Source organism: Saccopteryx leptura, chromosome 8 (genome assembly GCF_036850995.1).
Source record: "Saccopteryx leptura isolate mSacLep1 chromosome 8, mSacLep1_pri_phased_curated, whole genome shotgun sequence".
NCBI classification, from domain to species: Eukaryota; Metazoa; Chordata; class Mammalia; order Chiroptera; family Emballonuridae; genus Saccopteryx; species Saccopteryx leptura.
In genome coordinates this window covers 36,369,811-36,397,041 of record NC_089510.1, presented here as the reverse complement: position 1 = coordinate 36,397,041, position 27,231 = coordinate 36,369,811, and the positions used below count along the sequence as shown (strand labels likewise).

General features: G+C 39.2%; 1 protein-coding gene across 12 annotated transcripts in view; it reads right to left on the bottom strand.

Moving 5' to 3' along the window:
- Positions 1-27,231, bottom strand: part of BBX (BBX high mobility group box domain containing) — a 290,697-nt gene that overhangs the window by 205,853 nt on the left and 57,613 nt on the right. For 2 of the 12 annotated variants that reach the window (XM_066347880.1, XM_066347882.1), the window contains exon 3: positions 7,271-7,345. The exons of 9 other annotated variants lie outside the window; for them this stretch is intronic. The gene's annotated coding sequence lies outside the window, so the exon portion shown is untranslated. Of the gene's footprint in view, positions 1-568; positions 695-7,270; positions 7,346-27,231 lie in introns of those variants that run through there. One more of the 12 variants, XM_066347883.1, reaches the window with a different exon arrangement.

The following is a 27,231-nucleotide window of genomic DNA, read 5'->3' as shown; positions in this document are numbered from 1 at the left end:
GGACATAACATATGTAGGTCGAGCAACCACTCTAATAGGTGGGGTTATGATCCCAAATTTTAGTGGCCCCTCTAGATTTTTCCACTTAGCCATAACACACCCTCTAAACTTTAAAACTTTCACTTTAGGTTACGGCAAGTCATCAACCATTTCCTTTTATTTTTGCCCTCTGTCAAGGCAAATGCTCCTAATGAATCTGAAGCTTCGTCTGGGCTACTGGAAGTCTTTCTCATTAATCTATGTCATGTGGTTCATAAATAATGAGAAAGGTATTAAAGATCATCATCTTGTTTACAGACAACCACCACCAAGAGAGGCTGGAATAACACCGTGGATTTGACTAGACATATTCAGCACGAACGAGCACTTCAGGAGTCCTGATGTGGGCACTAAGCACACACTGAACATTTTACCAACAGCTGGTTAACTGTAGCGCGTTTCAAGTAACGACTGCCCTTGCCATATCAAAACACTAGAAAGAATTCCGACCTTACAGCCATCTGAGCAGCGGCTGGGCGGCCAGTTTCCTCCACAGTCCACAGTCACCTTTCCATTTCCGAGCACATACCTCTCACAGAAATGTTTTCAGTGCGGCAGTCTACAGAGCTGGTTGTAACACCGGCAAGATGTGACAACAAAATTCATGATGATTTTGCTTTTTCATCAGCCTGCCCCTTTCTTTTTTTTTTTTTTTTTTTTAAATTCTTCCTTCCCTTTCCATCTTCCAAAAGAAAACCAAACCAACAATACTTCTACAAAACCTGACTCATTCTTATGAATATAATGCTTTCAGTGAAAGCAGACCAGCTTTGTAGGAGAACAGCTTTCAAGAGAAGCAGGAAGCTGATCTGAGCAGCAGAGAGAGCAGGGATGGGGCGGAGCAGAAAGGAACTGAGCTGGGGGGGGGGGGGGAGCGAAACCCAGACAGTCCTGGCTGCTTCTAGTTACTTATTGACAGTTTCATCTTCCACCACAGATTTATGAACAGGGTGAGCATCCGTCCTGCCGTTACCGTTTCTTCCTTTGACGAATCTCTGTCAATCTGGTAAACTATTACACAGGGGAAAGTGAGGCCTTCCAGCCTCGCCAGAGCCCAGTTGCAGGGAAATGATGTAAGCTTCCCACCTCCCACCAGCCCCCGCTCTGCCAATCCACCTCTACTCTGACCTGTCAACACCCCCTCCCCCAGGGCCACTGCCATGGGGCCGCGGGGCCCCAGGCCTGCCTGGCTGTGTCCTACTGTGCTACAGAAAGTATTTGCCAGGGGATAAAGGAGTATTTTTGTTTTGAGAAAAGTCTTCAATGAAAAAAGCAAATGCCTCTCTATTTGAAAAATAATGCTGAGTCGACAAAAGCTCAATTCAATCCCCAGGAGAAATAATATTAAATAGGACGGAGGTGAGGAATGCAATTTAGCAAAAAGCAGCAGAAGGTGTGATGTAGCAAAGGGTGTAATAATGGGAATTAGGAGACCCAGGTTCTATTCTAACACCAACTGTGTGACCTTGGACAACTGGCTTAATATCTCTGGTTTTATTTTCTGTAAAAGGAAAGAGTTAATATAAATTATATCTGATTATCTCTTGTACTGTTTTTAATTTTTATGCACTGATACCCAAAAGAAAGAAGCCAGGAGAAAAAAAATGTAATCTGACTGTGGCCAATTGTTTGTTGTTTACTCAAAATGGCAAGTAATTGCTTATAGAGAGCTAATTTAAGATACGCTTTGCCAAAGTACCGATGAAAATCAGTAGGACTGCGAAAAGATGTACAGAGGAACAAGTTACAAAGGCATTTCAAGTGTTAATCCTGATCTGGAGAGTTTTAGACAGAATTAGGATCATGAAGACTCATGCTCAGAAAAGGACAATTTATGAACAGATGATTGGAAACAATAAAGACCTGTGACATTACCCTAGACAACTAATTTACCTTGGTCAGCAGTATTATAAGTTTAAAGGGCACACACACACACACCCATGTATACACATCAGGTGTAAAAGGAACTTTTTTTTAAAATTGAGAGCCAGTAATATACTGGCTGCAAAAACAACAGTCTTCAAATTAGGATAGGGTAACTCCTGGAAGCACCTGGGACTTTCCAAAGGGCACGAAGAGTACACAGGTATAAACACTACAGATGTTAAGTCAATCCCAGAGCACCTTTTCTTAGGTAGATTGGTTTCTACCTGAGAATGCCCCTACAGAAAAGGTTTACCTTTCCCACTTTCTCTTTCTAATTCAACCTTCTCCCACTTCACAGAATCAAGGCACACAGCTCACCCATCACAAATCTCACTCTGAGGCATTGCTTGGGGCAATAAAGAACCTCTGGGCAGGACACAGGAGAAATCCTGTTGGTAGATGAGCATATGGCCAATATCAAATCAGTGTTCTCTTGCAACTTAAACATGTCTTTGCCAATTCTTTGCTTGTAATAATAGCAGAGGAGAACCTAATTTGGTTGTCAGCTGATAAATCATTAAAAATACTTTAAATGATAGATCGTTGTGATTTTGAATGAGGTTGAAAGAACTGACATTGCTCTATTAACACTCTCATCCTCTTCAACTTATTTATATAAACAAAATTCAACCGCGTATATATTAAAAAGTATGAAAAATATGCTGAACTTTTTGTAATGGATAATATTCATCCACTGGTTTATGAACTAATTAGAAGAAAAACACCAAAAATACATTGAGATAAATTTCCAATAAAATTGTATTTTTCTCTAATATTTATCAAAATTTATAATTCACACAATATTATGATCAACTGTATACTAATAATCACTGTAATAACTTTAAAAAATTACAAATAGTCTTGTCACAGTAAATTATGTTTTATCACCAAAGTGTGATAGGGTGATCAGAAATAGATTTTTAAACATAATAATACATAAGGATAAAATTTAGTGAGAAAAGTGTAAGGAGAGAAAAATTAACACCAAAATTTCTGTTCCGAGTACTTTGTAAATGGATAGTGGTAGGTATCATACAGCTATGGTGTTTGACTCAATTATTTAGGAAGGGTATGGTAAGTTTATTAAGAAATGTCAGTATTGCCCTGGCCAGTTAACTCAGTTAGTGTATCATTCCAATATGCCAGAGTTGCAGGTTCATTCTCCAGTCAGGGAACATATAAGAATCAACCAATAAATGCACAAATAAGTGGAACAAATTGATGTTTCTCTCTCTCCCACCCTCCTTCCTCTCTCTCTCTCTCTCAAATCAATAAATTAATAGAAAAAAAGAAATGTCAGTATCTATAATCAACAACAATTATACCATACAAGTGATTTAAACTTCTAACAAAAATTTTAAATGCCAATGAGGGAATTCATAGTTTTCAAATTCTTTTACTGGAGCCCAAATCTTTAAAGACCACTACACTGGTTCACCCTCTTCCATTCCAAAGCACCTTTCAAGCGTCACTACAGAGTTTAGAAGAGAACAGCAACCTAGAACCTCAGAAAAAGAGCCACTTAGAGCAGCTATGTGCATTTCCAGTTACCTCTGGTTATATTCTGAGTACCATAATAGTTTTGCTCCTAATTTCAAACTTACAAATAAAAATATTCTTAAAAGGGGGAACTCCCTCCCACCTTCTTACACCACACCAACATAATGTAATCTTTCATTGGCATTTCCCAGACAATTATGACGCACACCAATCCTGCTGGGCATTTATATGATGCCCCCAAGACCTACGACGTTCCTCCTGTTTAGCTCCATGCATTTTTGCCAGCAAGTGGGAGACGTGGGTTCAATTCCTGACCTGCCTGCCCATCACAAGCTGCCAGCCCCTGAACGGGTAATGAAACTCCCTGAGTTCCAATTTCCTTCCCTATAAAAAGAAGTTAACATCACCTTCTTAAACTATATATTTCACAAAACTGAGGTGAGTTCACAGAAGTGAACCTGCTTTTTTTCTTAAAGAGTCCATGCCAAGAAAACATGCTGTGGGTTTCTTCCCCCTTTGGGACAGGCTCCTCCTCTCACTTTTCGCCGGTGACTGCCTGCGTGAAGCTCTCCTCTCTATTCGAACCACTACAGGTGTGGAAATCAGCCCGAAAGCTAATTAGATCGGTTTGTTTAATTCTTAAATAGGATTTAAGGGATGTGTGTCTTCTACAGAGGTCATATGGATTCTGGATCACTGAGACTGCTTGATTGATGGCTGAGTAATGTATAGAAAGATATAGCTGTCTATTATGTTCTATCCAAAACCTCAGTCTGCTATACCAAAAGATTCACAGAAAGGAAGACCTAACGTTTTTCAGATGTGATTCTCTTTAGTATCAAATCCATCCCCTACCCAACCACCAACACATAGCTACATGTTATTTTTATTACTTGCTTACTAAATGTTTTTACTTACAGTGATTGGTAGTCCAAAGCTTCAGCTGCCAGGCCAATCTATTGATAGTTACATCTACTACCTTAGACTCATTCCCAGAAATAAACCTCTCACTTTCCAAAGTAGCAAATAAAATTCAAAAAACCGCAAAGGGGAGTTAAGGTTTTAAAAAGTTAACTGATATTACCTGTTCTGTCTTATTTAAAATATCCATATGGTAAGCTAGGCACTTTATTCTCTTCCATGAATTATTATGTGGTTATTAGTATTATAGTCTCACTTGACCTTTTAAGCAACAATACTGTGATTTACAGGCTACTGATTATGCTTCTGGGCCTCAAAAGTACTTCAGTGACCTGCTCAAAATCAAAAGGCAGGCACGGAAAGCCAGAACCGGAACTCAGTCCTGCAGTGGGATGGTCCAGCGCGGCTCCCTAGGGCACGGGCTCGGCCTGGGGAAACAGCTGGGACGACTGCAGTGAGCTGCGGAAGCATTCCCGCTGCTCCGCCATCCCCAGAGGGCATCGGGTGGCAGTCCAAAGGCATTCTGGAATCACACAGGTCTGAGTTTGAATCCAGACCATGTGACCCTGAGCAAGCTATTTAACTTTGCTAAGCCTCAATTTCCTCAGCTGTAAAAGATAATAACAGTACCTACAAGGCTGTTGTTGGGATGTAAGAGAGAATATCCTCAGCACTGCGCCAGTTACAAGCTTGCGTCTACTAAATAATAACTAACATTTTTGAGCTCTTATTATGTGACATCTCTTAATTCATCTAATTCTCCCAATAATCCTATAGCATAATAGATGCTATTATTATCATTCCTGTTTTAAGGATGAGGAAGGACTTTGTCGGAGAGGTAACACAATCCGCGTAGGTCTCAGAGCTAAGAGGTGGAAAAGGCTGGCACTGAGCCTGAGCAGCCCCACTCCGCGGCTCGAGCTCCGAGCTGTTGTATAAACTCCCTGGGAAGGATTATAATGATAGCACCACCCTTACTCTCAGCACCGCCACCATCATCGTCTCCACCTCCACCATCAGTCTTCTCTGTCGTTAGCCTAGAGGGCCTAGAGTCTATGATGCACCCCAGCGATGAGACAGAAAGAGCGGAGAATCTGACGAAGTGAGACTGACAGGAGTAAGGGCTTCAGGGAAGAAGTCAAGAAAGAAGCTGTTCCCTGGAAGAGAATAATGTGCAGCAGAATGGAGAAACTAAATGGTGGCCTGAAATTGGAAACATGGGGAAAGAAATCAGCTACTAGACAGAGAATTGGGGAGGGGGCCTCACCTAAGAAAAACAAACATATTTATACAATTTTATCAGGTGCCTAAAGGAATACTAAAAATAAAAATGTCCAAAACCTGGCCTATGCTATAATTTGGTGTCTACTCCCTGTCTACATAACAATGATCTGACCCTGGGGGGAAAATGCGATCACTTTAATCAACTTTCATTGATGACCTGATACAGGCACAATAAAAAGCATTTGACTCAAAGTATCAGGGCACAGTACTACCTGCACTGCAAGTTCGATTCCTTTGGCAAATCTTAAATCATATATTCTGCAATGTTATTTCAGAGTTCCTTTGGATAGCTACGTTTTGGGCTTTTAATCTACATTATTTTCTTCTGTGGCTTTTGTCTAAAGCTAAAGTCTGTTTTCTTTACTTTTTAAAGAGACTGACGGACACCACAGTTTGCCCGTTTCCTTCAGGCAGAGTTCGGCTGCAGCCTGTGAGCTCCCAAACGCTCTGCAGACGCCACTGCGAGAGCACTGAGGACTCCCGTTTGTGACTCCAGATCTGGTTTCTCCATCACCCTTTTGGAGCCCACAGAAGAGAGAGGATTCATGTTTTGTTCATCTTCACAATCCCAGCAGCTAGTACACTGTGTTGCACTCAATAAATGTTAGAAAAGATTAGCTGAAAGTTTTCAAGCCTGTTTTTTGACTGAATTTTCTTTTGCCAACGGGCTTACTCTGGAAGCCTATCTCTTAAGACAGTGGTTCTCAACCTTTCTAATGCCGTGACCCCGCAATACAGTTCCTCATGTTGCGGTGACCCCAAACCAAAAAATAATTTTGGTGGCTACTTCATAACTGTAATTCTGCTACAGTTATGATTCGGAATGTAAATACCTGATATGCATTATGTATTTTCCGATGGCTTTAGGCGACCCCGCTGGGGTCGCGACCCACAGGTTGAGAACCGCTGTCTTAAGAGAATGATAATCTTCAATCGCCAAAAGTGATTAGAATTTAATGGGTAACTAATTCTAATTCTGAGGAAATAAAAAGAAAACACCTTTGGGATGATGGTTCAATACCCTCTTTGCTGAACATATATATACCCAGTACTCAGTTTTTGGACAAAATATATGACTTAGGGTCATGATCACTTAAAATTTATTGACTAGCTCAAGGGGCTTTATTTATCCCATAATATCCAGGACAGTTCCCAGAACAAGGCCAGTATCAGATAAACACTTGTATATTGGTTGATTAATTGATTACTGCTATTAGAACCCCCATAGGACAAATGCAGATTACCCTTGAACTACCAGAAGAGTGTTAAAAGATTTAGCAAAATACGTTAGCATCTAATATCAAATAATTTGCTTTCTAGAAGTATAAAATTATAATTAAATATAGTTAGAAATAATTTAAAAATCCTGAAAATATCATACTTCTATTTTTTTCCGATGGAGCTCTTTGAAAAAGACAACGTTTTACCTTAATCTAGAATTTTTTTTTAAAGCCTCTTCCATAAATTATATGGTATAAAATAACAGAAATTGGTGGCCTTTAAGGTATATGTATAAGGAAGGGAGACTGAGAATCAATGACCATCCAATATTATTGAAATTTGCCAAAGCTGATAACTATCTTAATAAATGAAAACATACCTGTTTGAAGAAGTTACTGGGGACTCCCCAAAATTTCACACACCCCTTTGTGAATAAAACCTGAGGTCCAATGTCCTAGTAAACACAGCAAAATAAATAAACTTTAAAACTTCAGGTTGTAAAAAAAAAAAAAAAAAAAAAAAAAACAAACTTCAGGTTGTATGTAAAGATCTATTCTTAAATGTTTCAAATTTCCCTAAGATTTCCTTGCATTATTGGACACTAAGACGCATTAAGGTTGAACATTATTTAATGCTAAGGCTGCTATTCAACTAAAAATCAGTTTAAGATATTTTCTAAAATCAGCAATCTCCTAAAGATCTTAACATGCTTTTTTAACCCAAAACATTAAGAAGAGAAAGATAGATAAAAAGAACAGTAAGTAGATTACATTTTGCAGGCTGACAGGCTGACAGATTTTCCCAAATAACAAAGTTACACTAAACTAGGATATTAGCAACTTCTTAAAGGGGTGAATCTTTTTATTAAAAAGCCAGGGTCATAAACATCTACAAGTTAAAGTTATATGTTCAATGCCAAAAAAAATGCATTTTTTTGTACCATAATGATTATAAAGCCTAAAAAGCGTAAATTTATTAGCAAGTTACAGGTTCTCTTTACTACATAAATATTTTGATTTTAACTTTAATGAATCTTACTAAAAATTTCAAATACAGATATCCAGTAGTCTGCCTCAAGAAAATATTTCTATTACTACTAAGACCATTCAATATAAATAAAATGTGATTAAGTATGTGATTGGGGTCTTCTTGTAAGTGCATACAATTACTGCCACATGTAACATTCATTGGTTTTTATAATTTCATACAAAATAAATGTCATATTTGGTAGACATATTCATTCTCTCAAAATGGATTACAAAGCATTATTTACATATATGCATGTTTTTTTTTAATCTGGTAAATTTTCCAAAGAAAAGGTTTATCTCTATTTTATTCTAACATCTCTCTAGATCTAAGAGTTTCATACTGGAAAGTCATAATTTGCAAATGTTTTAGAGCAAGTGCCTTCTAGCTACATAGACATCTAAGATAGGTCTATAATACCTCAAAATTTTTACTCATGAAAATCTACATTTTAAAAAGTAGAATTATATTTATAATTAAATATAATTCCTCTCTCACCAAAATTGAGAGAGGTCAAACATCTCACCTACTTAATAAGCTGAAAAATCAAGATTTAAACTCGGTCTTCTTGAAATCAGATGCTTTGGCATATACTGAAAAGTTCGAAAACATATTTGTTCACCAATGCAGTATGTAACTTGGGGGGAGGGATTCTACATGCTTCTAAAATGCCACCTTTTTCTCCTACCTCCACCGAGCAGCTGACTGCTTATTTCAGTATCTTAAAGCCTGTGCTTTTAAGTCTCTTTTAGGACTTGCCCTGCTCTTCTGAATTCTCTAACCATGGTTTTAATCCATTGCACTCTTTCATTATTTTTATAACTTTCTTCACTGTCCTCTGAAAAATGAAGAACATTAGAGGTCTCATTGGAAAATTACCTAAGTTCACTTTTTTTCTTTAGATAGGTGTTATCGTTTTAAAAAGAAGGTGGGGGGAGGCTTTTTTTAGGATTTAGAAGTGCCAAGGAGAAAGTATATATACCTTGAAAACTAATGATGTGATTCTATACTTAATCTATGATTCTGTCCTTAAGACTATGGGAAAACTAGCTCGAATGCCATTAACCATTAGGAAATTGGCCGATTCTCAAGAGTAGATATTGCCTGGAAGCTAGAGGTATTTATGTGTAGTGTTAAGGAATCAAGGTCATAGAAGGTCAGTGTCTAAGTTTCCAGAATTCCGGGCGCAGGCAAAGCTGTGACTTCTGTTGGGACCACACACAACCTGTGCTTATTGATGAGTGGAACCCCTGACCTAGCACTCCAAAGCTTAATTCCCACTCTGTCCCAAAGTCAAGTGAGGGTCTCAGGCCCATTGGTGTAGCTTTTGATGATGGAGTGAATAATAAATAAGCTCGCAGATGTGAGACAAGAGAGCCCAGCATGGTCAAGGAGAAGGAGGAATTAGACTATGTAGGTAGGATGTGCTGTGGATACAGCTTAACCTTAAAAGTGATCTGAAGAAGTGAGAGAGGCTGGGTAAAGTAAGAGAGAGAAAGACTTAGAAAACTGATATAAAAATATATGCACATACAAATCATTTTCTGTTTAACCATATTATAAAGCATATAACTAATTATTTGATTTGTAAAACCATCTTAAAACTGGTGCCACAGCCTGACCTGTGGTGGTGCAGTGGATGGAGCATCAACTTAGAACGCTGAGGTTGCCCGTTTGAAACCCTGGGATTGCCTGGTCAAGGTACATACCTGCTGTTTCCCCACTGCCTTTCTCTCTCTCTCTCTCTCTCAAATCAATAAATAAAATAAAATAAAAAAAAAACTGGTCACACAGAATGGTCATTTATAAAAACATTTTCGGTGTTTACACAGGTTCACTTTAAGAAAATACTTTATACTTGAAACTGCATAACTCTGTATTATACAAGTAAAGCCATATATTCCCGGAGAAAAACAAAAGGACCTGGTGTAAAACATGGAAGGAACACATTAGACCCCAGGACGGTGGAAGCACTAAAACAAAGGCATATAGAACCTCATCCAAATTCACGGAGCATGATCCGAAATCTCCAGCCAACTGGGAAAATCACACTTTTAAAACAAATTTTGTTTTGCTAGATCTTGCCCTTTTTCTAAATACATCAGTGTGCCTTTCCTGTGATTAAGGAGGCCAAATTTCTCAAAACATGGATTGAGAAATTCTGAGATGTTTCTGTACTTGAACTATTATATAGTCAGGTTCAACTGCCCTCTCTTGGTCTCTTCGCAGAGAAACATAAAGAGCACAATCCTCTTCTGAAACTCTGAGAAAGTACTGCGATGTGGCACTGCTCGAAACCAAGTCAACAGCTAGGTTTTCCTGCTTCCTCTGGTGGAATTTTTTGGAACAGTGCCAAGAGTCATCTGAGCACTTAAACTAGTGCTGATGAGTTGGAAGCAGCTGGCGTATATGAATCAGCAGTCATTTCTCTGTTATATTTTTGTTTTTAAATAATTATCTGAAGGACCAAGTAACTTGATCAAGGAGGCACTCTGGAAGCAAGGGACAGACCACTGGATTAGGAGGCAGGAAACCCAAAGAATAGTTCTGAATTCAGGATTAAACTGTTCTGATTTCAACCATTCTCGAATTACTCTCTTCTATCTAATAGCTTTGTTTTCTTAGTTCTTTTACAAGCTTTAGAAGATTAAGGAACCAAATACACTTCTTCATCTATGTCCATAGAACATAAGAAAATAATGGTCAAATAGCAGATGTCCAAAGATATTGACTCACTGAGTATAATTAATGAGCTCAAATAATAAACTAAAATGGTTACTCACTGTTCCCCACTAAAAGCAAGCTTGCATTAAAAATAGGTGAAATGACATAAAATGATATCTAAAGGTTCTAACTGGATATGTCAAAAGGCCAAATAGAAGTTTCATGGGCGTAAATGGAGACATGAACATAAGTGTGTGTAACCCACATCATTCCTAATTCTGAAAACACAGATGTTCCTTGTAAACATCACGTATGTTATTTCTTAACTAATTTGGGAGATTTAACTTCTCACCTTCATGAATGCTCATGAGCACACAATATATGTGCCTTTTAAATAAAAATAAATAAATATTACCTATTATCACACTACTGTTGACAATATTGACTCCTAGTCGCTTTTCTTTCTTTCTTTGTAACCCGAAAGCTGGCGCCTCAGTAGGTGCTAGGTGCTCTATGTTCAATTTTTATCCTGATCTTTTTCACTCGTGTATGTTTTAGGAAAAACAGTACAAACATTCCCTGCTTTTATGAAAAATATTGATGAACATAATCTTAATGACTAATTTTTTTACATTTTTATTATTATTATTATTATTATTATTATTTTTACTGAAACTGGGAAATTCAGGCACAGAGAAGTTAAACATCTTGAACACAAATTACCTGGTTTATTGGTTGCAAACTCAGATTTGAACCCAAAATGTGTAATTCCACTCTAGCAACCAAGTTGCATTATTAGTGCAATGCTATGCCACCTCCCTCTGCTCCTTCCATCTGTATTTCATTCAATAACTTCTAGCCCCTAGCTTCTCTCCACACAAAATGGCTACTCAGTCCTGGCTGGCTTCCTTACTGATCCTCCCATTTGCTACCCCTCCACCCCACCCTCAACCTCCATGCTCCAGGCCCCTTCTCTTACTTCGTGACCATGTTTTACATATAGCTCTTTCTTTCTGTCAATCACTTCCTCCTTTCTCTACCTCCTCAATGCCTGACCACCTTTTAATATCTGAGTCATGTTCCCTCCCCTCCGTAAAGTCTTACTGAACAATCAGAACCTTCATTCATTTAAATCATTCAATAATTATTTGCTTAACACCTACTGTATACCAGGAACTGCTGTGAACACTGAGATAGAAAGGGGGAAGAGAATAGACAAGATTCTACTGACATAAGAAGAACAGATAATAAACAAGTAAAAAAATGCAAAAATAATTTGCCTGACCTCTGATGGTGCAGTGGATAAAGCATCAACCAGAATGCTAAGGTCGTGAGTTCAAAACCCTGGGCTTGCCTGGTGGAGGCACATATGAGAAGCAACTACAAGTTGATGCCTCCTGCTCCTCCCTGCCCTGCCCCTCTCTCTCTCTCTCTCTCTCTCTCTCTCTCTCTCTCTCTCTCTTCCTTCTCTCTAAAATCAATATATAAAATTATTTTTAAAATGCAACAATGATTTGTCAGTGATATGTATTATGAAAACAAGGTGACTTCTGTGCTATTTCTGGTTGGCTTTCTGACAATTTGCTGTAAAATTGAATTACTGAAGGCAAGGATTCCATCTATGTCTAAAGCCTGGAACATCACAGGTACTTCAGTGATCAATAAATTAATGCACATATAGGCCCTGGCCGGTTGGCTCAGTGGTTGAGCGTCGGCCTGGCGTGCGGGGGTCCCGGGTTCGATTCCCGGCCAGGGCACACAGGAGAGGCACCCATCTGCTTCTCTACCCCTCCCCCTCTCCTTCCTCTCTGTCTCTCTCTTCCCCTCCTGCAGCCAAGGCTCCATTGGAGCAAAGATGGCCAGGGCGCTGGGGATGGCTCCTTGGCCTCTGCCCCAGGCGTTAGAGTGGCTCTGGTCGTGACAGAGCGACGCCCGGGATGGGCAGAGCATCGCCCCCTGGTGGGCATGCCGGGTAGATCCCGGTTGGGAGCATGCGGGAGTCTGTCTGATTGCCTCCCCGTTTCCGGCTTCAGAAAAGTGCAAAAAAAAAAAAAATTAATGCATATATAAATGAAGAAGATGGATGGATACAAAAATGAATGAGTGAATGAATGAGTGAACAAACAACTGTCTCAAACTGTGACTAAACCATGTTATCTCTATATTTTGCTTCCCCCAACTAGGTTGTTCTCCCAAATAAGATGAGGATCAAGAGCCTACAGCCTACAAATTGTGTTGGTCCGGCCTGCCCAGCAAAGGTGAAAAGGAATCCAAGTAATTTTAGAAGGAGGCAGAAACAACTTTCTGTATGAGCCCCAACCAGGATCCACCCACTAGGGGGCAATGCTCTACCCATCTGGGGCATTGCTCCACTGCTCAGCAACCAAGCTCTTCTTAGCTCCCGAAGCAGAGGCCATGAAGCCATCCTCAGCTCCCGGGCAAACATGTACACACTGGGTGAACACTCGTACCACTGAACAAACCGGTCAGGGCCAACCAATTCTTTAGGAACTGTTAGAAGAGTAATATGTAGCTCATAATACTTTTAATTTCAAGATTCAAATCATTCCAATTTTGGACTATATTCTCAAAAGCTTAGAAAAACTAATTTAACTTTTTAAAAAATATATTTAAAAATTTCAAAATATTCAGAAGTAGTGGTGAAATATATTTTCAAATAAAGCAAGATAAACTATCAAAGCCCTCAACAGTGTGAAATCATTTGTTTAAATCATTGGACACAATAATCACAGGCCATGATCAGGAACACTGTTTCTCAAACTTGTTTAGCCTTGACAACAAAAGCAAATTCACAAACAATTCTGTGGACCCCAGTCTAAGAAATATGATTTTAACAGTAAGATGTTTGTTTTAGGTACACTTTAACTTGTCAACAGTGTCATAAACACCAATGCAAACTTAGAGATGAAAATCTCTAAGTAGCGATGCTCAATCATAAGTTACCTAATCGGGCCACCCCAAAAATAGATTTTTCTTTTTTTGTTTATCAGCTACAGGAAACATAAATATATATATATATATATGTATATTAAGTTCATTAAGAACCAGCTGGCCCTAGCTTGCGGAGGACCCGGGTTCGATTCCCAGCCAGGGCACACAGGAGAAGCGCCCATTTGCTTCTCCACCCCTCCGCCGCGCTTTCCTCTCTGTCTCTCTCTTCCCCTCCCGCAGCCAAGGCTCCATTGGAGCAAAGATGGCCGGGCGCTGGGGATGGCTCTGTGACCTCTGCCTCAGGCGCTAGAGTGGCGCTGGTCGCAACATGGCGACACCCAGGATGGGCAGATTATCGCCCCCTGGTGGGCAGAGCATCGCCCCTTGGTGGGCGTGCCAGGTGGATCCCGGTCGGGCGCATGCGGGAGTCTGTCTGACTGTCTCTCCCCGTTTCCAGCTTCAGAAAAATGAAAAAAAAAAAAAAAAAAAAAAAAAAGAACCAGCTGGCCCTGGCCGGTTGGCTCAGAGGTGGAGCGTTGGCCTGGTGTGCAAGAGTCCCGGGTTCGATTCCCAGCCAGGGCACACAGGAGAGGCGCCCATTTGCTTCTCCACCCCTCCCCCTCTCCTTCCTCTCTGTCTCTCTCTTCTCCTCCCGCAGCGAGGCTCCATTGGAGCGGGGATGGCTCCGGCAATGGGGATGGCTCTGTGGCCTCTGCCTCAGGCGCTAGAATGGCTCTGGACGCAACAGAGTGACGCCCCAGAGGGACAAAGCATCGCCCCCTGGTGGGCATGCGGGGTGGATCCCAGTCGGGCGCATGCGGGAGTCTGTCTGACTGCCTCCCCGTTTCCAGCTTCGGAAAAATGAAGAAAAAAAAAAAAAAAGGAACCAGCTAACCCCTGAGGATATGTCCATTACTTGACTCAAGTTCAAAAAACCTAGATTTTACAAAGCAGAAGTAGGGTATCTCTCAAGGAATGAGTCCATGTATATTTGTAGTATGGGCATGTATTGTACAACAAACTGAATACTTGAACCAGTGTTCATTCCTGACTAATATTTAAGTGCTAGTGATTCTTAAAGTTTTATACCCTTAAATTTCTCTGCCTATTAGCTATAGTTCCCTGGTGGAAAATAGTTAATAATATATAAGTAAATTATTCAAATAAATTCTTTCAAATAGCAGATTATGATTTTTAAAAAGAACCATGTGGATAAGTTATTTTGGTTAAATAATTACCCTCTGTTATGAACTTCTGATTTTGCATTGGGTTTTCTTAAAATAAGAACATTTGCTCAACATTAAAGTCATATGAAAGAGCATCAGAAAACACATCTGACACTTGATATCTTATTGTTCTTCCACAAAAATGTCCAAAAATTAGGAAGTGTGACCCTAACCTATAAGAGTAATTGCAGATTGAAATATGAAGATTCAGGAACCTCTTAGTTTAGGTATTCCTGACCTTCTTTGTGAAGTAAATACATATACTATAACCTAATATCTTGTTTTCCTGCACTATTCTACTGTGTTTTAATAACATAATTAAAATAAGTTCCTTTTTTTGTAACCTGGAAAATCATATATATATATATAAAACAGAGGTTTCCTGTTCTGGAAATATTTTCCTTATTATTTCAAGTGGCTCATGCCAATTTAGCATCACTAAGAAATATATATTTTGATAAAACATTTTCCAAAGAAAATAAAAGATCATAAAAAAGAAACAGAATTGTACTTTTGCAAATTGAGTTAGATAAAAAGCCCCAGAACTGGAAAAGAAATCACAAAAAAATGGAATAAAGACTTTTTTTTTTTTTTTTTCCAATGCTCTATCCACTGCGCCACCGCCTGATCAGGCTTTTTTTTTTTTTTTTTTTTTTTTTTATTATTTATTTATTCATTTTTTTTAGAGAGGAGAGGGAGAGACAGAGAGGGAGAGAGAGAGGAGACACAGAGAGAGAGAAGGGGGGAGGAGCTGGAAGCATCAACTCCCATATGTGCCTTGACCAGGCAAGCCCAGGGTTTTGAACTGGCGACCTCAGCATTTCCAGGTCGATGCTTTATCCACTGCGCCACCACAGGTCAGGCGAATAAAGACTTTTTATCTGTACTAGTTTTCATATATGTAGTACTGACCTTTTAAGAAATTAAGCTATTTTTTCCGACTTGGACATAAAAATATATCCTATTTATCTTAGCTCCTAATTCCATTTCCAGGTACTATCCTCTCTCTCTTCCCCCTCCCCCAGTTAAACTTTTTAAAACATTTGTCAATAGCAACTATCACCTTTCTCTCCCTTCCTACTTGCTCCTCACATCACTAGGACGCAGGTGCTCGCCCCTCCGTTTCTCAAAAACGACTCTCCAGGCCCTGGCCGGTTTGCTCAGTGGTAGAGCGTCGGCCTGGCGTGTGGGGGACCCGGGTTTGATTCCCGGCCAGGGCACACAGGAGAAGCGCCCATTTGCTTCTCCACCCCCCTCCTTCCTCTCTGTCTCTCTCTTCCCCTCCTGCAGCCAAGGCTCCATTGGAGCAAAGATGGCCCGGGCGCTGGGGATGGCTCCTTGGCCTCTGCCCCAGGCGCTAGAGTGGCTCTGGTCAGGGCAGAGCGACGCCCCGGAGGAGCAGAGCATCGCCCCCTGGTGGGCAGAGCGTCGCCCCTGGTGGGCGTGCCGGGTGGATCCCGGTCGGGCGCATGCAGGAGTTTGTCTGACTGTCTCTCCCCGTTTCCAGCTTCAGAAAAATACAAAAAAAAAAAAAAAAAAAAAAGACTCTCCAGAGGATCGCCCAGGGCCTGAACATCGCTAAGTGCAACAGTGGGTTTACAACCTCACCTTCTGAGTTTCTCAGCTGAGTTACTGACTTGACACTCTCCCGGTTTTTCTCCTGCTTCCCTGGCCAGTCTTCCTGTCCTGTAGTGACTGATGCCTCTCCACCTGCCTTCTTTCCGGCTTCCTTCCTATACTCTGCATTTCTGCCTCCCAAAGGCCTGTGAGTTAAGATTTCAACTGAAACATCACTTCCTCAAAGAAGCCCGCCCTGCTCTCACAGGTTCGGTCAGTGTCCCACTTATAATTCTCTTATTACTCCATTGTTTGGCTTTCGAGCATTTGTGATCATTTGAATTAAAAGAACTGCATGAGTAATTATTTGATGTCCACTGCCCTCAGTAGAATGCAGGGTCGGGGCTATGATCCTGGTACCCAGCACATAGCTTTCTGTACATGAACATCTGAAGGGAAGACAGAAAGAAAGAAGGAAAGGAGGGAGTGAAGACAGGAGGAATGAGTTTCACAAACTAAACTGGAAACTATTGACTTTGATTCTAAAAGTGTAAAATTAAAGAATAGCATCATATGCATAATTTCATTTATAGATGTTAAAAAAACAAACCGTAAAATTAGTTGAACTTTAGAAGAACTAATAATATTAGCGAGACTATGTAAAATTTAAAGTACATTTATCCTGAAGGTTAAAAATACTGGCATTTTAAAAATATAAAACAGTCCTATAAAAAAATAGTTTCAGAAATCAAAACTGAAGACTGGTTTTGCAGAATCATTCATCCACTCAGGCTCAGCAGAACACAGATTTTAACAAAGAAAACCATAAATGTATTAGGATAAACATTTCTTAAACCTGAATTAACATTTAAAACTATTCTTAATGGCTCAGTTTGCTCTTAAAATGATAAACGCAGCATTAATTACTCCAAAATTCTAGTATCCTGTGCTGTTGGTAATGAGGCGCAAATCATTTATGCTCTGTCTCCTCATTTATAAAACGAGTGGTTGAGTAGCTGACCTTAGAGGTCCTTCCCAAAACTTGGGAAAATTTAATAGACCAGGAAACCTAACACATTCCAGTTAATCACAAAATCCACTTCTGAGAAGTTTACTCAAATGCAAAAGATGGTAAGTGTGAAAAACATCAAAAGTCTTCTGAATAGCCAGGATTTGTTTTTATTAACACCTCACAAGTCCCATACATTTAAGGCAGGCCTTACGCTTCACAACATGTTGATCAGGGTTTTTATTCTGGATCCCTGTTGCAATGTGCTTCATTATCTAGTAGCAAGTCATGGAACTAGGCGGCTAGCAAACTTGAGAAGAGGCAAAAGGGGGACAGTATAAGGAAAGAGAATAGGAAGAAAGCGCAGCTCATTCTTTAAGAACAGCAACGGAGAGCATTCATTTACAGGGAAGCCAAAAGCGCGATATACCTTTATACCCCATACGTACACTATCCTCTTAATCCTAAGAGCAGTAACAATTTGGAATTATCAAAAAAGGTAAAAATTCATGTTTGTTAAATTCTATTTAGCAAGTCAAGAAAATATATCATTGAAAAGTTAAAAATTTAGACAAGTTTTTTAAAAGTTAAAAACTGTTTTAAGAAAGTTTCTATAGCTTAAACTCACAAGCATTATACTTTAACTGGTACATTATGATCCTAGCAATAAAACATTAGCACAGGAAGTACCACCTTAGTTCTATGCCAACAGCTTTGAGGAAGAAAAATACTGGTAAGGTAATAACACAGTAATAATACTATTAACACACTCATGAGCAAAGTGTCCACTTAAAATGAAAAAGAAACAGGAAAATAAATTTAAAAACTGGGAAAAGAGACTCTTCTTTGCTGAAATTTACCTCTGTAAGCTGTCCTAAAACTAGTATTACTTGGCATTTGAATGGCTCTGTGTTTTTTAAGATGACTACTTAAAAGGCAGATTAAGAAATTCTCAACTACAAAGATAATTTCAATACTTAAAGAAAATCCTTATAAACACTGTGTCCTATAAACACTGTTTGGATACTGGGATATAAAACAGATGGGTAACAGTGGTCAAAAGATATGAATTTGTGGGGGGAGGAAGACTGTGTAAAAAAGTTTCCATATATGCCATATGTGTGCTAAAAAGACTAAAAATAAAAACTGTACAAATTTTGGCCAAATGTTTTTAAAAGCATAAAACAGTTCTGCAAAATATTTGCTAACTATAGAATGTACTTTAAAAATATTTCTACCAGGTTAGTATGAATATTTTACTAAACAGAAAGTTTGCCAAAATATCTGATACCCTAACAAATTATTGTTCTGCCTAAATCTTTGCAATACAGTTGTCTACGTTATGCCACTATAGAGTAATTCTGTCTACAAATTGATAAATCTAAATTCTATTTAAAATGTTTTAGTAGTAGTAATAATATACCATAAATCTCTTCTAAAAAATATCATACAACTTATTCCTTAGAGGACAGAGTCCATGACTGAGAATTAACTTAATAAATCCTATAAAGTCAGCCCTATTGCTGATAAATTGTATTCTTTATCTATAACTTCAATAAGTTTTCTTATCTTAAATTCCGACTTGCAAAGTAAACAGCCAACTCAAGGATATTAAATACCAAGGACACAAGCACTGTATAAAAACTGAACATCAGTTCAGGCCCAGAACGGACACCAATTAGCAAAACACTGGTTATAATCTGTCATGTAATTCTACTCTCCAAGTTACTTTTTACAAATCTTGGCACAATTCCACAATTATTACCTGTCTAGTTGTGCAAAGCATGGTGAGGCCCTGCATGAACTAGAGTGCAGAACTAGGAAGGACCCTTTCACTGTAAACTCGACAGGAGCAGGACACAGGCCACGGGTCACGGAAGTGGAGTTACTGAGATTGGGAATCCTGAGAGAGACTGGCCCGTATCACCGAACGGGGAACAGACTACTCCTTTCCCAGGATGTAGGGGAAAGGTCTTACTTAAGTTTCTTTTATCCAGCCCATACTTCAGAACTACAGTGTGATTATAAAAGCTCAATAAGTACGACTAAAGATATTTTAAGGCAAAACAAGCAGCTTCTACGAAAAATTAGACATGTGATTTAAATTTGCCATTAGTTAAATATAGATTGTTCTTTAAGCAAACTCATTCAAAATTCACTTTTGAATAACAATTTACAAAGGTTAGCCTCAGACCAGATATAAGGTAGACTTTAGGTCTTCTGTGAACATTTATTTGTATAATTAAGGAAGATTAAAACTGTGAAACTTAGTATCTCATTAAAAACAATGACCATTTAATATTTCTAAATCATAAGATTATTATATTCTGATAGCATACCTATATATCAGTCACATTTTTTTTTATCAGTCACATTTTTGGTAAGTCTTTACCTATTAAGAATGAAGCTAAAGTTTAATGAGTCTGACATCAAAAGACAATTTTTTTATTAATTGAATTCCACATGGAAATTTTACTTTTGAATCTTCAGGAAAATAAAACAAATTGTTAATATATATTATCATATGAGTGTGCTGGTAGAAGATAACAGTATTGAACATTCAAAAAAATTGCAAGATGACAATGTTGAAAGAGAATAATGAGAATAAGAAAAAAATTAACAACGAAAAACTTTTGGACTTAGATTTATCTTCTGTCCAAAATGCTAGCAAAACAGAAGCAATTTCTTTAAAAGCTAGATAAACAGCCAACATCAAATCCTAGTAAACTAAACTCTTTGTTTTATCCTTTTAAAAAAAATGCATGGTGCATAGTCTATTTTTATTACATTAATTTTCATAACTTCCTATATCTGAAATTAAACTCTGTAACTGATATCAAGTGGTGAAAGTGAACCAGACAGAATTAACTGCCTATCTAAATGCCATAAGTAACTCGGATTTTACATAAAAGATTATTGGCTTTTTAAAATCTGTTGCACTGATTTAAATGAGATTCTCCAAGTACAATCCAAAGTTGCATGGGGAAAAAAAAATCCACTGCCATTAATATATACCAGAACTTGCCAAGTCATGTTCTTAAAACTAGATTTAAAAATTAATTCTATAGAAAATGATAGTAAGATTAAAGATAATCCACCACAGGGCCTTTCTTAATGTCCCACAGGATACTGAAAACACATGCACAGAAGGAAGACAGATGAAAAGCGAGGGACACGGGTCAACATCTGACGAAAAGCTGGCTGCGCAACCTGGGGAAGAACAAACTACAGAAACCGCGAGGATTCAAGTCCTTTAATTTCTTCTCTTGGGTCATAAAAGAGGCACCCTCAACATAGGTTTAGTGTCTATGTAAAAAGAAGCATAAAGAAATCTGTTGAGATGGGAGGGACTGCAGGAGCATCCGTCAACATTTGTTTGAAAAGACCTGCCAGGCTCTCAGGAGTTACACTTAAATAATGTGACTTTCCAGACAGGACAATAAGGAGACAGATGAGACCCTTCAAGAGGTGATTCATCCTCAGGCACATGGTGAGGAGGATCCACTCTAAAGCCTGGATCCTGCCTGTTTGCATAAGCAGCCGCTCAGCTCTTTCTGTGGCCCTGTAACAATGAGAGGGTGTACAGCACCCACAGTCCCGGGACAAGTGACTAATGGAGGTTCCAGACTGACCAAAAAGAACGCCACAACCCATCCAAACCAGCCCTCAAACAGCAGCACCTGCTTTTCTCCTCTTGTCTGAGCAGGGGACAAATCCCCGTGCAAGATCCACCAAAGTGCTTACTCACCCTTTTATAAGACTTAGCATCTCACTTAGATTTTGAAGAAAACTCTTTTTTTTTTTTTTACAGCGACAGAGAGAGAATCAGAGAGAGGGATAGACAGACAGGAACGGAGAGATGAGAAGCATCAATCATTAGTTTTTCATTGCTCACTGTGACACCTTAGTTGTTCATTGATTGCTTTCTCATATGTGCCTTGACCGCGGGCCTTCAGCAGGCCGAGTAACCCCTTGCTTGAGCCAGCGACCTTGGGTCCAAGCTGGTGAGCTTTTGCTCAAACCAGATGAGCCTACGCTCAAGCTGGCAACCTCAGGGTCTCGAACCTGGGTCCTCGGCATCCCAGTCCAACGCTTTATCCACTGCGCCACCGCCTGGTCAGGCTTGAAGAACACTCTTAAACATAAGTAGTATAATGAAACAATGCAAAGCAGATATTAAAGGAAAAGTAGCTCACCTCAACAACTCTAGAGCAGCGATTTTCAATTTTCATCTCATGGCACACATTAATTATTAAAATTCTGCATCACACCAAAACATACATTTTTTGCTGATCTGACCAAAAAAATAGGTATAATTTTGATTCATTCACACCAGATGGCTATTGTTGTGTTGGCTGTTGTCATTTTTTTTATTTGACAACCTAAAAGAAAAGAGGTCAGTGCCCCTGACTAAATAGTCAGGTCTTGGATGTTCTCAAAATTCTTGCGGCACACCGGTTGAAAATCGCTGCTCTAGAAGGAACACAGTATGAAAGCAAAGAATGAGAACGCATGCGTTCTACAAAAACGACTGTTAGCATGTGTAATCCTTCTCTGGTTTCCCACTGCTCTGTAAACTTGACAACTGCCCATGCACTCCAGGACTGGAGTATAGAACAAGAGGGTCCTTGAGGGTCCACGGAGTTTCTGTATCATTTACAAAAACTCGGAGGGGGGGGGCAATATTTAAACAACCACCTTCCTTAGTATCTCAAAAGCCTCAAGATTAACCCCATCAGGTAGCTGCCTCCTGCGAATGCTTCTTCCACTCTTCCAAATCCGCCTCTCCTCCGTTTCATAGGACTGGGGAAATGTCACAAGCAGATGACTAGCGCGCGCACGCGCGCACGCGCACGCATGGCCCAGGAAGCAGGAGGGCTTCCCTCATCTGCTCGTGGTGAGCCTCTGGTTGCCTCCACCGGAGGAGGGAGCACCTCCCAGGGTGCCCAATGTGCCCTGCTTCTCTCTCCTTCCTGCAGATGGGGGCAGGTGGGGAGGAGTGGGCTGGAAGGCCATGAGCTCCTCCTTTCTCTAAGCAGACGGATGGGGACATAAAGCCACAGGAAGCCCGTGCTTCTAGAAAATGAGGAAGGAGGCAAACAGGCAGGTGCTACTGTTTTCAAAACACTAAAATTCTAACCTGGCTACTAGGATGTTGTTATTATTACTACTATTATTATTTTTGTGGACATAAAATCTGATGAGAAATTGGTTTACAATAACTTGACCCCCTGACAAATGAGGTTTAAACCCCACCCTCTCTTCCAGAATCAAGTCTGTGTCCCCACAGGCTAGAAGGCAATGTGGTAAAATGTCCTCTCCTGAATGAATTGATATTCAAGTTGCTTTCCCTCTGTAGCTCCTCGCTGTTGCCTGGAAACAGGAAACCCTTCCCACCTACAAGCTTCCTGACTACTCCCCCTGTCTCCCTTTTGCAGTGCAGAGAATGTACCTGGCCATGCTTCCAGATACTGTTATCTTAAAAACAGTTGATTCTTTTAAATAAAGTAATGGCAGGAATTTTGCCATTCGATTGTTGAGGAAGAACATGCACTAATCAAACAAATCAGTACAGAAAACTTGAATTATTTAGGCAGGAGAAACCCTACCACCCCCCACCCCCAAATACACATTTTATCTAAAAGCACTTAAAATAATGACTGTTAAGCACCAATTTAGTAAAATAAATGTGCCAAAAAAAAAGTTATCCTGAATTATTTTAGCCACTACTTTGCCTTACTGGGATTTCTTTGGAAACGGTCTCTTAGGCAAGAGAGAACACCATCTCATTAAAAGACAGGCCCCTGAGCTCGAACCAGCCCAGCCCTGTCAGGGGCCCCTTCCTGCAGCACTGCGCAGTACCAGTTGTGAAGCCCTTATGGCAGGCATCCCCAAACTACAGCCCACGGGCCGCATGAGGCCCCCTGAGGCCATTTATTCGGCCCCCCCACCGCACTTCCGGAAGGGGCACCTCTTTCTTTGGTGGTCAGTGAGAGGAGCACTGTATGTGGCGGCCCTCCAACGGTCTGAGGGACAGTGAACTGGCCCTCTGTGTAAAAAGTTTGGGGACCCCTGCTATGGAGTCTAGTTATCCAGTCTTCACTTATTTGATATTTTTTGTCCATTCCTTTTGCTACCAATAAACTTTAGATATAAATTCATTTTCATTTAAGATTACGGAAGCACCAAGAGCTATTGCTATTTTTCTCAATTACTTAGAGAATACCATGTGCCAAGAAGTATAAAACCATTTACATATTTTATCTTATTCCTTTCAGTAGTCAATGAAGAGATACTGTTGTTATCCCACTTTATCTTTTTTTAAAATTGTTTTGAGAGAGAGAAAGGAAGGGGAAGAGAGAGAAGAACACTGATTTGTTGTTCCACTTATTTATGCACACATTGACTGATTCTTGCATATTCCCTGACCAAGAATCGAACCCACAACCTTGGCATATCGGGACAATGATCTAATCGACTGAGCTACCTGGCCAGGGTATTATGTCACTTTTAAGGTAAGAAAACTGATGAAATTTGCCGAAAGTCACACACTTAAAGTAAGCTTCAAATTCCTCTCTTAGGAAGACAGAGGCAGAACACTTTATCTTCCAATCCTTCCTTCTATTCCTACTATTTTTTCTCTTTGGAAATGTTGTTTAATAAATGTAAACAAAAATATGCATTCACTTCCTTGCCAGGTGAATCACAGTGTGCTTCACACACCAATAGTATCACAACTGGTGTACATCCACCCTTTAAAAAGAAACAGGTGTGTTAGGGATCCTTTCTAGTAGTTTAATTAATGGGATTTATGGCAAAAATCTGTATGTGCCTTTCGGAGGTGCAGTAAAAATAATTTTGTTCTTATGATTTAATATTTATAAAGAGCTTTGGGGGTAAAAATAATAAGAAAAGTACTGGTGACTCCTTTATTGCCAAACACAAGAACCTAATGCCAAAATAAAAGGTCTACCGGAAAGTTCTGTCCGTTTTTGGAATTAAAACAAAATACAAATTTTTCTTACCGTCAATAAACTTTATTAAATAATATATTTCCACACCAATCCTATCTTCCGAATATGGTCCAAAATGGTTTGCTGAGCTGAATTAAGCCTTTCTGCGATCTCCGATGTTGTCAGAAAAGGATCTTGCTCCAACATGGTCTTAACAACATCATCATCGATCAAAGATGGTCGCCCAGAACGTGGCTTATCAGAAAGGTCGAAATCACCTGTTTCGAATTTTTCGAACCATCTTCTGCATGTCCTATCAGAAACTGTACCTTCACCAAACACTTTCATAAATTTCTACATGCTTCTGTAGCATTTCTTCCTTGCTGAAATTTGTATACAATACAGTGGCGTAAATGAACTTTATCAGTAGCCATGGGTACACTATGGCTTCACACATAAGACTAACATGAATCAACTTTGTTTTAGTTAATTTGCTACGTCAGTATGTATACATTAAGTGATAAAAATAGAGAGGCACACATGCGCCAAATAAACATGTGCTTACGTGTCAAAACTTGTTGTGATAGAAACGGACAGAACTTTCCGGTAGACCTTATATAATTCACGAGGTAAAATAACAGATAGGTCAATCCTTGTAATGTTGACTTGTACCAAAAGAATACTTAACATCAGATAGTAAATTTGCATCACAAATTTTTTCAGCTTACAATTTTTTCCTGTTAACATACACTTGGTCACAGTTCTATAAATTGCCTTCTATTGTGGCTTTCATATCCTTGAAATATACAAACAAGCTTAGATCAAATAAACAAACAAAAAGACCTCTAAAGCAAAACTGAAACTAGAAACCGCCCCAAAGTTAGTGGATTAATGAGGTCAATAAATTGAAATTATATACTATTATAGAGAATTTCCAGGTAATATATTTTTTATTTTAAATAAAGGTTAATTAGGCAGTGGTCCCCAACCCCCGGGCCGCAGACCAGTAGCGGTCTGTGGGCCATTTGGTACCGGTCCTCAGAGAAAGAATAAATAACTTACATTATTTCCATTTTATTTATATTTAAGTCTGAACGATGTTTTATTTTTTAAAAATGACCAGATTCCCTCTGTTACATCTAAGATTCACTCTTGACACTTGTCTCGGTCACATGATACATTTATCCGTCCCATCCTAAAGGCCGGTCCGTGAAAATATTTTCTGACATTAAACCAGTTCGTGGCCCAAAAAAGGTTGGGGACCACTGAGTTAGGGCACTGACTGGGTGGCTCAGGGGTAGAGTGTGTGGATGCCCTGGGTTCAATTCCCGGTCAGGGCACACAGGAGAAATGTCCATCTGCTTCTCCACCCTTCCCCCTTGTTTCTCTCTTTCTCTCCTCTCCTCCTGCAGCCAGGGCTCAATTATAGCGAGTTGGCCCCAGGCACTGAGGATGGCTCCATAGCCTTCACTTCAGGCACTAAAAATATGGTTTCAGATGGGCAGAGCATCACCCCCTAGTGGGCTTGTCAAATGGATCCCAGTCGGGACACATGAGGGAGTCTGTCTCTGCCTCCCCTCCTCTTACTAAAAAAAAAAAAAAAAATTAAAAATTAAAAAAAAAAGATGAGTTATTCATTCAACAAAATATAGTGTTTTGATTCTTAATATGTTGAAGAAATCATTTCTCTTTATGCCAATAAAATAAAATAGCCATTGAATTCTAAGAAAACACTATTGGCCGAACTGCATTCCAGTTGTAGCAATTATGGGTCACCAGCGACTTCAACTTCAGCGTATTCCTTGTGGTGCCTAAGCCTCAGTTTCCCCACATCTGCAAAGGCAATAATGGCAACACTAACGACATCAATAGGTTGCTCTGAAAATCAAATAATGATATGGGTAGGATCTAAAATGATGAAGTTAGGTTTTCTAAACTACATATTCCTTCGTTCTCATCCTGTGTGAAACTGTCGGAGATGAATGGAAGACTTGAAGTCAGCGCTCCTATCATTTCTGGCATATATGCTTCCTCTTTCTACATTTAGAAAACTTGCTTTTTCATTTTTATTAAAAACTTTGGAGATACAGTATTATGTTATTCAAGGACCACATGCCTATTAAAATTATTTAAATTAGACATAATTACCCAGTGGAATTAGTACAATAACCATTACTGAGGCAGCAATAATTAAAGTTATGATTTTTACTTATAAAATTTTCAGCCATGGACATTGTATTTATCTAAAGCTAAAACCAAAAACCTAAGAGAAATGGGTAGATGAGGTGGTGTTTCAATAAAAATCGTATTATAACTAGCATAATGCTGTACACTATTTCTTCCGACTATAGATATACATTCCCATCAGAGGGTCAGTATAGGCAACACTGGTGGCAATTTTGCCAGAAACTAAAATATTTGTGAGATAGGAGGGCTTTTTTCCCCCATAAATGGAAATCTATGCTGCTTATTGCAAAATAGTCCTAAAATATCTTATTAATCAGAAAAGTGATATAATCAAGCAAACCAGGGACAATCAAACTGTCCATGAATACTGGCAACAGAATAAGAGAATGGCAAATAAACCTGAACTGATAGTATTAAATATTTTCTAAATTTAGTATGGCTCATAATTTGATCCACAACTAAGTAGCCTATGCCTTCATCAACTGGTGAGGAAGGGGAGAGAACAAGGAGAAAACTCAGGATTGGGCGCTGGAAATTACATAATTAGACAATTAAAGGGGAAAATTCTTTTCAAGAAACTTTATCATCAAGTTCATTGAAACAAAAATTTTTAGGCCTAGATTATCCAGGTAACGGTCTTGGTTTTCCCACTGTTGTTTAGAAGAGTAGAAACAGTGTTTAATAACCAGCGTGTTTGTGGGTTTAGGTAATTCTTTGATTCTAACGTATCTTTATCTTTCTCAATTGTTAAGTCTGAGATAATTCT